Source organism: Dipodomys merriami, unplaced genomic scaffold, assembly GCF_024711535.1.
Source record: "Dipodomys merriami isolate MVZ:Mamm:240054 unplaced genomic scaffold, mDipMer1.0.p SCAF_8, whole genome shotgun sequence".
Taxonomy (NCBI): domain Eukaryota; kingdom Metazoa; phylum Chordata; class Mammalia; order Rodentia; family Heteromyidae; genus Dipodomys; species Dipodomys merriami.
The window spans coordinates 48021890-48036095 of record NW_027206401.1 but is presented as its reverse complement, the minus strand read 5'-3'; the positions used below and the strand labels follow the sequence as shown (position 1 = coordinate 48036095).

Sequence of the window (14206 nt, the reverse complement as noted above, 5' to 3'; positions counted from 1 at the left end):
TTTTTAAGTGTGATCGCTTCATCTTTTGCTGTCTCCTAGGGTGGTTTGGAATAAAAGCTTATTTCCCCTCTCCAGGTACCTCAATGCGTCTGGATCATTCATCATGGTTGCTGCCACTCAGCGACCCCTGCGCGCAAAACCTCACCAACTTCTGCCTGCCATCCCCCACCCCCGCCACGGTCCAGTGTCGGAGCGTGGTGGCCCCCGCCGGGAGCGATCCCGGACCCACAGCCCCAGGGCCTTGGGGTTCCGGCTCTCCCGGGCCCGCCGCAGCGGGGCGCTGCGGCCCGTGGTTAGGCGCCGAGCGGGAGTGCGGGGCGGGAGTGCGGGGCGGGTCCCAGGGCTGTGCGCGCTGCGGGGCGCGCCGGGCTCCGCCACAGGTAACCACCCGGAGCGCGGCGGGGCAGCGCGGCTGGAGGCGGCTGGAGGCCCCGGGGGCCTCTGAGCCTGCGGGAGCGGTCCTCTCATCTCCCCTCGCCCCCCACCCCGTGGCTGGCAATCAGTCTCTGTGGCGCGGACGAGAAAGGTACTGTGCAGCCTCTCAGGGTCCCTCCGATCTCCAGAATCTGAGGACGGGCGCCCCCCCCCCCCCGCATACCTGTGATCCTGGGGAGGGGAAGACGTCCGGGCAGCGGGCCCTGCTCCCTAGCTCACCCCGATCGCTGACCGCTAGGAGGGGGAGACCCCGGTGGAACGTGATGTCCGGGTCCTGAGGCCTCCCGGAAAGCCCGGGCGGAGGGTGTCTCCCCCGGGAGCTTCCTTTTTGGCTTTGCCTCGGCTGCCTTTCTAGAACGTGGAACTTTGGGCAGGGGGTGGGGTGGGGGTTTAGAGAACTTTCTCTCTTTTTGTTGGTCCCCCTCCCCTTTCTCCGGGAGCTCGTGGAGTTAGACGATCTCTCCCCGCCCGCCGTGGCTGGCGATCTGCGGGCGGAAAGGAGGTCCCCTCCGGTCGCGCGTCGCTCCCCGTGTCTGCGGGCCGGGGCCGGGGGGGACCGGGAGGGGGGGGACCCGGCCCTTCGCCCCCAAGCCTTGGAAGTCAGCAAAATGGGATGCTGGCGCGCTGGAGCCCTGCTCGGTGGGGGCGAAGCGTTGGCGAGTGGCATCTCCTGGGGCCGAGGACGGGAGCCTGTTGTCTGGTTTGGGCTCAGACGGGAGCTTACTGACACTTGTCTTGGGGATTTGAGTGTGGCGCTTCCGGTAGATTTGTGGGGCTGGAGGGGAAAGGAAGAATTATTTGTAATCCGAAAGGGATTTGAATTTCGTAAAGCTAGTCAAGAATCTTTTCCCTTGGGTGTAGTGAGAGTGCTCACGTGGAGGCGTGGGGTGGGGGTGGGGTCGGGGTGGAGTGGACGGGTTGTGGTGTTTGTTATCCTGAGTATCTTGGAGTATCCTCTATCAAGGCCCCAACCTCCTAGGAACCAGGATTGCGGAGTTTATGTTGACTTCCCCTTGCTTTTCAAGATACATGCTATCTTACGTATAGAACTTGGTGGAAGGGAAATTTCCAAGCAAGCATTTCCACAATCACCTGGAGCATTCTGAAGTTAAAAGCAGGATTTTAAGAGTATCCACAACAACAACAAAAAGCTTGACATCTGGAAAGTTGCTGGGATCATCTACCTCCTCTCTCCAAGGCCCCTCTTTCAAACTTCCCCTTGGCACAGAGTCTGGGGAGAGTTCCGTCTCTGCTGGAGAGGCCCTGTCTCTCCCAGCATAGACGGAGGCTGTAATTTTAAAAGCTTTATTTGAGCCCTTAAGTATTAGAAAAACAAAGCTGGTTGCTGGCGGTTCATGCTTGTAATTTTAGCTACTAAGGAGGCTGAGATCTGAGGATCAGGATTCCATGGCTGGAAAGCCCCTGACATTCTTATCGCCAATTAACCACCAAAAAGCCAGAGGTGGAGGTGTAACTCAAGTGGTAGAGCACCAGTCTTGAATAAAAAAGCTTAGGGACAGCACTCAGGCCCTGATTCAAGCCTTAGAACAGCCCCCCCCCCAAAAAAAGTTGGAAAACAATAATTGGTGCACATGTACTTTAGAAATTTGTTGTTGTTTTAGGACAAATCATCCAAAGGGCATTGTATGGGACTTAAAGGATTAAACTGACTGAGACTGACCTTTACAAAGGGGTTTTAACCCAAATTCTTCTTCTCCTGGTTATGTTTGTGTGATGGTCTTTCGTTTCAAGTCATTTCTTCAGGATCATGTAACTCTCTTCTGTGAGTCTTGCAAAAGTCTATGATTTCAAGAACCCTCAATGTCTAAGTAATTTTTTCCCCAGTACCTACAGGTTAAAGTAGTCAATAATAGGTAGGTACAAACAACTAGTATTTACATGACATTCAAAAAAATAATGCACATAATAACAGAAAGATATTTCAGGTCATTTCCAAATCTGTACAGTTACTAACAGGATGTGTGTGTGTGTGTGTGTGTGTATGTGTGTGTTACTAACAGGATGTGTGTGTGTGTGTGTGTGTGTGTGTGTGTGTGTGTGTGTGTGTGTGTGTTGTCTGTACTGCTCCTCAGCTCCGGAGCAGTCTGGACACCACCACTCTCATTTCCTGTTCCAATGAGTTTTTCCACAGGACTTACTATTTGTCACCAGCAAGAGCTGAAGTCCCAGCTTTGTAACGTTGTGTTGTTATCCATAGGACAGGAGGGGACATTCCCTTCAGTGGGTTCAGCCCTTGAACCTGGTCAGTACAGTTTCCACCAAAATTATCAAGCATCAGGGCACTGGTAATTGACACCTGTAATCCTAGCTACTTGGGAGGCTGAGATCAGAGGACTGCAATTTGAAGCCAGCTTGGGCTGGCTGATTCTTATCTCCAATTAACCACAAAAAAAAGCCCAAAGTGGTGATGTGGCTCAAGTGGTAGAGCACTAGGTATGAACAAAAGAAGCTCAGGGACACTGCCCAGGCCCTGGCACACACACACACACACACACACACACAAGTTATCAGACATCCTAAATTGACTCTGCAAATTTGTTACAGTTGAAAAATACATACCCATTGAAGAAGTCCAAAATGGTACTGTGTATAGACGACCTGGTGCTAGGTGAAATATGCTAACTGATTGTACGCACAAAACCTCATGGTTTTGCTTCTATGTAGCACAGTACTTAAAGTGGGTAAATATAAAGACAGTAGATGGTATTACTAGGGATATGGACACAATTGGGGAGTTCTTGCACTATAAAATACAGAATTTAATATAAAATTTCAATATAAAATTTAAAAGAGTGAATACAAATCTGTGAGTGATGCCTCTTTCCAGGTTTGTACCAAGGTCCTGAGGTTAGGGATAGTAGAGCATGGCCACAGGATCTGGAAGTGACGTCACTTCTACCCATCTTCTCCTCATCCTAAGTCAAGGGGAAAGAGATGCTGGAAATAGTGCTGTTCTCTCTTGGAGGGAAGTGTCTATGTCATTCCCTAGTGTGTTTGTGTACAAAGCTGAGGGTCAGCTATGAAATCTCCCACTAGCAAAGGAGATCTGAACTAGGGTTCATCTGTGGGCTACATAGGCTCTAAGAAGCCTGGCGCTGGTGGCTCATGCCTGTAATCCTAGCTACTCAGGAGGCTGAGATCTGAGGATCGGGGTTCAAAGCCAGCCCGGGCAGGAAAGTTTGTGAGACTCTTTTTTTTTTTTTTTTTTTTGCCAGTCATGGTTCCTGAACTCTGGGCCTGGACACTGTCCCTCAGCTCTTCAGCTCAAGGCTAGTGCTCTACCACTTGAGCCATAGCACCACTTCTAGCTTTTTCTGCTTATGTGGTGCTGAGGAATCGAACCCAGGGCCTCATGCATGCAAGGCAAGCACTCACACCACTGAGCCACCTTCCCAGCCCCTCGTGAGACTCTTATCTCCAGTAAACCACTAGAAAACCGGCAGTGGTGCTGTGGCTCAAGTGGTAGAGAGCTTGCCTTGAGCTGAAGAGCACAAGGATAGCGCCCAAGCCCAGAGTTCAAGCCCCACGACGGACAAAAAAAAAAAAAAAAAAAAAAAAAGCAAAAAACATGGGCTCTAAGAGCTCCCTGAAATGTATGCAAGTATTCAAGTGCTCTTCTGTATATCTGAGGGAAGGAAGCTCGTCTGTTTCCTCAGATTCTCGAAAGATTCCTTGAACTCAAATTTTAAAAAGTTTGTAAGCTCTTTAAGAAAGCAGTTGTTTGTAGAGCACTGTTCCCCCTGTAATATGTTCCTTCGCTTGTGTGTTTTGACTCCTTTCTGTTCATTCTTGACCCCTTTTCTACCCAAGCTGGAATAAGGCTGGTGCTCTACCACTTGAGCCATAGCACCACTTCCTCATGATTACTTTTCCTCCCAAGCTTCTGGTTATGAAAACTCTGGGCTTTTTCAAGAGCCAGAAGCCCACAGGAGTTGTTTTAGACTCCCACATTATGCCATTGTGATACCCATGGGCCTATGCTGGACCGTGGCTCACAACGGCCCTATTTCTGCCTATGCCTTCTTCTGGCCCCAGAAAAATAGAAACTAAATAATAATTTATACATGAGGTACGCACGTATGGAAAATTACATGAACATCGTAACAAAAATGGTAACTTTTCTCATCCATACAATTCTTCCATATTTGTATTCCTCCTAGAAACCCTTTAGGAAATCCTAATTTAACTCTTTCATTAACACATATTCATTTTGTTGAGGAAAGCTACTTGCTCTGGCAAACATTCACAAATCTCAGTGGCTTAGTCCAGCGGAGGTTTATTATTTGAAACCAAATCATCTGTCCCAAGTTGGGCAGGCTCTCGTGGGTAGTTCTTCATGTCACTGATGTGATCACATGATCAAGATTCCTTCCCCTTTGAGATGCCAGCATCTTCCATGTGTAGCCTCCGATGTCATTATAAGGGGGCAGGAAGTATGGCAGTGACATTCCATGTTGACAGACTCCAAAATGTGAAACACATCATTTCCACTGTTCCATTGGCACCAGCCCAATTTTAAAGCAGTCAGTCAATATAGTACCTAGCAGGCAGCTGTTTTGAGTAAAATCTACATTGGAAGCAGAACAGAACTCCTTAGTGGATAAATAGCCATATTTTATCCAAATAAGCTAGTATTACCAACAATTGAGAGGCTGAAGTAGAAGGATTGGGAGTTAGAAACCAGCCTGGACTACGTAGTTCCAAAGCTATCCTGAGTTGTTATGGAGAGACACCCTATCTCAAAACCCAGAACCAGCTAGGTGCTGGTGGCTCATGCCTGTAGCTACTCAGGAGACTGAAATAGTGAGGATCACAGTTTGAAGCCAGCCCAAAACTACCCAAAAAAGCCAGAAGTAGAGCTGTGGCTCAAGTGGTTTAGTGCTAGGCTTGAGCACAAAAGCTCAGGGACAGTGCCCAGTCTTGTCATCAAAACAAAACAAGAAGGGGAAACAAGAGGAGGCTACAATGCTTGATAAGAAATGTACTCATTATTTTGCCCATGTAATTGTACCCCTCTGTACAGTATTTTCACAATAAAAACAAAACAAAACGAAATCTACAAAACCATGTCAAAAAAAACAGAACAAAATAGAGCAAAACAACAACAACAACACAAAACAAAAAAACAAATAAGCTAACAACACACACAGATTAGAGTCTCATGAACTTTCCTGTCAGGGCTGCCTTTGAACTGTGAACCATAATCCTTTGATTTTTGCCTCTTGAGTAGCTAGGATTATAGGCATGAGCGATCGGTGCCCAGCCAAAGCTAGTTTTCTTACTGGTCAATTAAGTGTAACTGCCTTCATAGAATTTATTTCTCACCTACCAAACACACATATACACACTCACACTAGGTTTCTTCATGGGTAAGGAGTGTGAATGAGACCATTATACAGGAAATAATTGTTTCTTAATCCTAAATGTGCAAGAAAAACCTGAGATTAATCCATATAGTTTCCAACATTTGTTAGGAAACAAAGCATATTTAACTTATTCAGTCATACAACTAGTTAGAGAATTGTACAGCTGAAAAAGATGGAAGGAGACTCTAGCCAAGGAAGATTAAGTGGAGGACAAGAATATGCATGTCCTAAAGGCTTCATGAATGTTATCACAAGAGTTTAAAATGACTTTAAGCTACTGGCACCAGAGTAGTATGAGACATTTTTCTCCTTCAAAACAAAAATTCTTACTGTGGAATGTGTTTCATAATCACAGAATACACAAGTTATTTTACATATTTGCTCTTATGGCAAACTAATGTTGAAAAATTTGGACCATTTATCCCATTTTCTTGAACTAAATTTAGGCTATTTGGCTACATCCAGTATCTGATAGCTCTAAATGGGCAGACTGTGGGAGTAAGAAAGAAAAGATCACAGACTGGGCTCTGACGGCTCATGCCTGTAATCCTAGCTACTCAGGAAGCTGAGATCTAAGGATCCTGGTTCAAAGCTAGCTCAGACAGGAAAGTCCCTAAGACTGTTATCTTCAATTAACTAGTCAAAAGCCAAAAGCAGAGCTGTAGTTCAAGTGCTGGAGTGCAAACCTTGAGTGAAAAGCTAAGGAACAGCGCCCAGGCCCTGAGTTCAAGCTCCAGCACTGGTGTGAAAAAAAAAAAAAAAAAAAAAAAAAGATCATATAGAAGATCCTAACACCCAGAAGAAATTTTGTCATATATACTGTTTTTTGTTTGTTGTTTTTACTTTTGGTTGTTATGCCAAGGTCGCAGGACCCCCACCAAGAAGACCACCGAGAGTCAGACTCTACAGCTGTTTTATTTAAATGGGCTGCAGTTCAGGCCTCGTCCTAACCTCCGACACAGCAGAGCCCAGGAGGAGAGCCTGAGCTAAGGATTTGCAGGTCTTATAAAGGCATACAACCAGGTGGTTTAGCACCACGTGTTGCTCTGCTCTGAAACAAGCAACAAATGGTCACTGCCTCAAGTACTCTAACCTTTCAGGTTGGTCATGGAGCCTGAACTCTAGGCCTGGGCACTGGCCCTCAGCTCTTCAGCTCAAGGCTAGTGCTCTACCACTTGAGCCACACCACTTCTGGCCTTTTCTGCTTATGTGGTGCTGTGGAATTGAACCCAGGGCCTCTTTTACGCAGGCAAGCACTCTACCACCGAGCCACCTTCCCAGCCCCAACGTACACTCTTTACTTAATCCGTTAATAGCAGTGATTGGGTTGTTCTACCAAAGAAAAAGGCTCAAATAATTAACATTTAACTTTGTTTGTTTGAAATGGGAGCTTGCTATGCTGCTCAGGTTGGCCTAAAACACCTGGACTCTAGCTTCAGTCTCTCAAGTACCTGGGACAATAAGCACTTATCATTGTTCCTGGTTAATTTGCCATCTTTTAAATCCTGTTGTTTTTGCCAAGCACTACTGGCTTATGTCCGTAATCATAGCTACTCAGGAAGCTGAGACCTGAGGAACACTGTCCAAAGCTAACCGGGGCAGGAAAGTCTGTGAGACTCTTATCTCCAATTAACTACTGCCAAACTGGAAGAGCTGTGGCTCAAAGTGGTAGAGTCATAGCCTTGAGCACAAAAGCGCAGAGACAGTGCCCAGGCCCTGAGTTCAAGCCCCACGATTGACCAAAAAAAAAAAACAAAAAAACTGATTTTTTTCTTTTTTCTTTTTTTTTTTTTTTGGTGGTAGGGCTTGAACCCTGGACCTGCGTGGTGTCCCTCAGCTCTTCAGCTCAGGGCTAGCACTCTACCACTAGTGCCACATCGCCACTTCTGGTTTTCTGGTAGTTTATTGGAGATAAGAGTCTCATGGACCTTCCTGCCTGGGCTGGCTTTGAACCGCCATGCTCAGATCTCAGCCTCCTGAGTAGCTTGGATTACAGTTGTGAGTCACCCATGCCCGGCCATCCTGATTTTTTTTTTTTTTTTTTTTTTTTTTAGTATAGAGTCATTTTAATGGTTCCCATGTATATGCAGAGAAATAAAAAAATAAGTTTTTAGCCAGGTGCAAGTGGCTCATGCCTCTATAGTCCTAGCTATTCAGGAAGCTGAGATCTGCAGATCGAGTTTCACAGCCACCTTAGGCAGGAAAATCTGTGAGACTCTTACTTCACTCACCAAAATGCTTGAGCCAGTACTCAGGTAGTAGAGTACTAGTCTTGAGCACAAAAGCTCAAGGACAGCACCTAGGCCTTGAGTTCAAGGGACTGGCACCAAAATAAATACAAAAATAAAATAAAATGAATTTCCCTCCACTTCGAGATCTGAGCAGAGAACACTGTAACAAAAGATAGTATTTATAATCTCAGCTACTCAGAAGGCAGAGGTAGGAGGACCACGGCCAGATGCTGCCTTTTCTAAAGTAAAAAAGGCTAAGGGGTGTGGCTCAAGTGGTAGAGCACTTGTCTAGCAAGTGCAAGACTCTAGAACCATCTTCCCATTTCTAAAAAGATACAAATTAACAAGAGAAAATGAAGTTTGTTTACATATATATTTCAAATATACATGGAAGAAAATTTAGGGAAAGAGTAACTCATAAAGACTCAAGTTCCTATAGTATCTTTTTTTTTTTTTTTTTGGTCAGTCATGGGGCTTGAACTCTGGGCTTGGGCGCTGTCCCTGTGCTCTTCAGCTCAGTGTTAGAGCTCTACCACTTGAGCCACAGCTCCACTTCCCATTTTTTAGGTGCTTAATTGGAGATAAGATTCTCATGGACTTTCCTGCTTGGGTTGGCTTTGAACCACAATCCTCAGATCTCAGCCTTCTGAGTAGCTAAGATTACAGGAGTGAGCCACTGGTGCCTGGCTAGGACTGGATCTTTAGCGGCTATAAGTTGTTAGAAGGCAAATATATAGAAAATAATGGTAGATAAATATTAATTAGGGCTGGGAATATGGCTTAGTGGTAGAGTGCTTGCCTAGCATGCATGAAGCTTTGGGCTTGATTCCTCAGTACCACATAAATAGAAAAAGGCAGAAGAGACTCTGTGGCTCAAGTGGTAGGGTGCTTGCCTTGAGCAAAAGAAGCTCAGGGGACAGTACCCAGACCCCGAGGTCAAGCTCCAGGACTGGCAAAAGAAAAGAAAAGAAAAGAAAAGAAAGAAAAGACTAGTTAATACGGTTTATTATTCTCTAGGCTGCTAAGAATCTAACTTGAATGTCTTTCCTAGTAGAAAGGGCAGGAGAGACAGGTCAACTCAGTGCATAAATTTATATCCTGCTTTTAGGAAGTGAAGGAGGGTAAGTGGGAGGCTGAGACCTTTTCTTGCTTTCAGATCCAAATAATCCTTATGCTAAAGTGGCATATTTTGGGATGGCAGAATCTATTACATTTTGTTGGCATATACTAGATCAGTGGGCTGGGGATGTAGCTTTGTAGTAGAGCATTTGCCTGATGAGGCTCTGAGTTTGATGGGAGATATAGTAGATCAAAGGTCAGCGATTTATAGCCATGAACCAAATCCAGTTCATTGCCAGTTTTTGTTTTTGTTTTTTGGTTTTTTTGGGGTCTAGTTGTGGGGCCTGAACTCTGGGCCTGGGGGCTGTCCCTCAGCTCTTCAGCTCAAGGCTAGCGCTCTACCACTTGAGCCAGAGCGCCACTTCTGGCTTTTTTCTTTTTGCTTATGTGGTGCTGAGGAATCGAACCCAGGGCCTCAGGCATGCAAGGCAAGTGCTCTACCACTGAGCCACCTTCCCAGCCCCTCATTGCCTGTTTTTGTTGATAAAGTTTTATTGGAACACAGTCGTTCATTCCTTTATATATTATATATGGCTGCTTTTACAATTTTTATTTTGTAGCATTGGGGTTTGAACCAAGGACCTGTGCCATGCTTGGAAAGCACTTTGTTACTGAGTGATGTTCCTGCTCCCAGCTCTAAAATTCCTTAAGACTACAATGAGCAGGTGCCGACTGAGATTTGAGAATCATGGCTTGAAGCCAGCCCAGGCAGGGAAGTCTATGAGACTCTCATCTCCAGTTAACCAGCAAAAGCCAAAAGAAGAGCTGTGGTTCAATTGGTAGAGTGCTAGCATTGAGCAAAAAAGCTAAGGGGTAGTATCCAGGTCATGAGTTCAAGCCCCTGTACCCCTACACAAAAGAAAATCAAAAGACTGCAATGACAGACTTAAGTAATTGAAATACAGGTGACATGGCACATAAATCTACAAGTATTTGTTTTGTTTTTTAAAAAGACATACATAGTAAAGCTAAGACTTACTAAAGACTTACTAAGACATTATATATACATACATATATATACATATATACATATGTATATATATATATATATACACACACATATATATATATATATATACACATATATATATATATATATATATATACACACACTTTAGATCATTGCTTTTCAAACTTGTCAGTACATTAAGTAGCATTCTAGGAGTTTATTAAAATTCAAGGACTCCCAGCCTCACCCTCTGGATTGTGATTCTATGGGTCTGGGAGTGGCACACTCTGTAAATACCAGCTTCTCAGGCCAGTGGCCTGTAGTCCACAATTACATTACTCAGACCCTGTGGCAACTTGTCTTTTCTGCCCTAAAAATAGTTTGTCTGGCAGCTCTCAATAGTTATCTTCCTGTCTCAACCAGCATTGCCACCTGCCTACCTGGCAGGGGACTTGGGAGCCAATGGGGAGCCCAGTGGGTTTATCCCATAAATCAGATCATTCAAAGCCTGAGCTCACCTGGAGAGACTTCTACTACTTTGCTTCCAAATGTAGTTAATGATAAGAAAGTTGCCAGTGGGGTTTTTAGCAAATGTGCTTGGTTTATCTGGAGCTCAGTATAGTTTTAAATTAAGAAAAATTTTTGTGTGCGCTGGTATTGGGGTTTGAACTCTGGGCCTGGGTGCTATCCCTCATAGCTTTGCATGTTCTCTGCTTCTTCTCTTCCCTCCTTTCCTTTTTTTTTTTTTTTTTAAATTTCTATGATTTACTAGAGTTAACTAGTAAGAGTCCCACAGACTTTTCTGCCCAGGCTAGGTTTGAACTGTAGTCTTTAGATCTCAGCCTCCTGAGTAGCTAGGATTATAATCGCAAGCCATCAATGCCCAGCTCTCCTTGATTTAGGGCTATAGTTCTAATTTTAGCATTACTTTGAGAAACAAGAAGTATACTAGAGTTGATATATTTCAGAATACTTCCAGTTAGCAGCTGAAAAGGTAGAAATGGACCTGTGGTTTAAATAGTAGAGCTCTAATCTTGAGCAAAAGCTTAGGACAGCACTCCAGGCGGTGAGTTCAAGCCCTAGGAGTTAGAAAGAATCTCAGTTCTGATCTTTCCAGGCACATCAGGAAAGGAGGCCTTCTTCATTTTCTGTAGTGTCTTTAATCTTCAGAATGTATTCACTTGGGTCACACAATACCCCATGAATCCTTGTCCTGAAGCTTTTGTTTTGGAACCGCTATGCCGGTTGGGCTTTTGTACAATATGAAAAAAATGGGGCCAAAGAAACCACCCCCAAAACAAAAAACTAAAGCATACAAACCTTAAGAAAGAATCAAAGGACCTCACACTTTTCAATGTCTTTGTTCTCATTATACATCTCTTAAAATCCTAAGCTGATAATTTTCTAAATTGTCCCTTTTGTAAAAAATCAGAAACCCTAACACTGTATTTACAATTTGCTGATGGTGTTAAATGTGATAGTGTTTTCATGTGTCTAAAAACAGAACATAAAATATTGTATCGGATTTTGCCCCAGGACTTCAGTGAAATTTCTTATTTATTTATTTATTTATTTTTTGTTGGTCGTGGGGCTTGGACTCTGGGCCTGGGCGCTGTCCTTCAGCTCTTCAGCTCAAGGCGAGCGCTCTACCACTTGAGCCACAGTGCCACTTCCAGCTTTTTTTTTCTACTTATGTGGTACTGAGGAATCGAACCCAGGGCCTCATGCATACAAGGCAAGCACTCTACCACTAAGCCACCTTCCCAGCCCTTTCAGTGCAATTTCTTACCCCTTCTCCTACCCCAAGCTTTTGAAATTCCCTTAATGTTAGGGACAGTTACTTTAAGAACAAGAGAATAAATCTTTAGAGACATTCAGTGTATGCTCGAATTCACTAGCCAACGAAAGTGGATGGAAGTCAGTATTCCAGTTGTGTAAGGTGTGTTTATTATTAGTGTTAATGAAAAATGGGACCAGAGTGAAAACTATCCCCAAATCAAAGCAAACTGAAGCCATGTCATACTGGATGGATTTTGTATTAAAGATGAAAAAGCAGGTCCAGTACCAGTTGTTCACTCTTATAATCCTGGCTACTCAGGAGGCTGAGATCTGATGATCTTGGTTTGAAGCCAGCGGTGCAGACAAATGGTGCAGACAAATCTATGAGACTTTTATCTGCAGTTAACTAGAAGAAGAAAGCCACCACCCTTGAACAAAAGTCAAGCAAGAGTGCAAGGTCCTGAGGTCAAGCTCCAGTTCCTGTACATACAGACACATTCATACATACAGACAGACAGAAAGACAGATAGACAGACACACACACATACACTGTGCAAAATCAGAGGCTATTAGGTATCAAGTATGGGAGCAAGTGCTATATCATTCTAAATCTAGAAGGAAACACCAGGCTCTGAGTGTAAGCATTTTAGATACCCTAAGTCCACAGCACAGGCTCCTGAGCTCAATAGCATGTATGACAATGTCAGGATTGAATATGGTTGCGCTGGCACTAGGTATGAAGGCAAACTGTGTTGCTGTTCTCTGTAAGCCTGTTCTCTCCTGCTACCTGAAAAATAGTTTTAAAAAATTGGTCTTGGCTGGGTGCCGGTGGCTCACACCTATAATCCTAGCTACTCCGGAGGCTGAGATCTGAGGATCACGGTTCAAGCCAGTCCATGCAGGGAAGTCTGAGAGATTCTTATCTCCAATAAACCACCTGAATACCGGAACTGGTGCTGTGGCTCAAGTGGTAGAGTGCTCACCTTGAGCTGAAGAGCTCAGGAACAGTGCCCAGGCCAAGAGATCAAGCCTCATGACAAAAATAAAAATAAAAATTGTTCTTGAGGCCGAACTTGCTTTCATCCTGCTTATTTATGTTAATTTTTTCCCTTTGTGGTTAGCATTAAGTCATGTGTCTGAAAACCCCAGTCCTCCACCTTCCAAACCTGGCTGAATGCCCTCGCCTGGAGGTGGACAATGAAAATGCCCTTTAGAGCAAGTCTGTTTTATGAAAGGCTGGCAGACTACAGAGAGAGGAGAGCAGGCTTGGCTGCCAGCGGGCCCTGGGTTCTCATTTCATGTCTGAGGGCAGCCTTTGTGCCCTGTGCCAAGTACCTGTTCAACTTCTGGGCTTTTCTTTGTTTCTTAGAAAAGTGACCACTGCTCCACTGTTTCAGACTGGCCTTCATCAACCTCTCCCCTGCTCTCACAATCCTACTCACAAAAATGTTGTTTTTGCTTAACAAATTAGCAAAAGCCAAATACTCCTTCGACCACTACCCTGCTCATGAGGTGGGGCTTTGCCAGTCTCTTAAGAAGGGCTTCCTAAGTTCTCTCAGAGTGCTAAGCCTCCCTGCCTCCAAAATTAACTGCAGACGGACTTGCTTTACATGGTAGTATAGTGCAAGGGTAAACTTGCTCTCATTCTTGGATCTAACCAAAACTGAATGAGCGTATGACTCAAGAGGTAAAATGCCTGCCCAGGAAACCTCAAAGCTTTGAGTTCAAAATCCTAGTTCTACGAGGCACTGGTGACTCCTGTCATCCTAGCTATTCAGAAGGCTATGAGCTGAAGATCACAGTTCAAAGCCAGCCCAGGTAGTTAAGTTCATCAGACTTTCTCCTCTTTCCTTTTTTTTTTTTTTTTTTTTTTTTACTGGAGATGAGACTCATAGACTTTTCTGTTCTGCTGGCTTTGACCTTGATCCTCAGATCTTGGTTTCCTGAGTAGGTATGATTACAGACGTGAGCCACCAGCACCCAACTTTCAAGCCTGGCCTCATTTTTTTTCCAACAGGGACTTGTTTTGTGCTCAGGCTAGCTTGGAGTAAGATCCTGTTTCTGCTTCCAATTAGCTGGGATGATAGGCATGTGTTACACTGCTCTGTTAAGATGGAGTATTGCCAACTTTTGGCCCTGACTGGGTTGGAATTTTGATTCTCCCGATCTTAGCTTCCTGAATAGCTAGGATTCCAGGCACAAGCCACCAGTGCCTGGCTTCATATAATTCTATAACATAACATTTTATCACATTGGAAATCTTACAGCTTATTTATTTCAGATAATAATCTTATTTGAAAACAAAA

The 14206-nt window shown here is 44.5% G+C and overlaps 1 protein-coding gene across 1 annotated transcript in view; it reads left to right on the top strand.

Annotated features, from left to right (window-relative positions):
• Nucleotides 1–413: 413 nt before the first annotated feature.
• Nucleotides 414–14206, top strand: part of Ankrd6 (ankyrin repeat domain 6) — a 158298-nt gene continuing 144505 nt past the window's right edge. Inside the window, exon 1 of the mRNA XM_070010854.1 lies at nt 414–526. The gene's annotated coding sequence lies outside the window, so the exon portion shown is untranslated. The remainder of the gene's footprint in view (nt 527–14206) is intronic.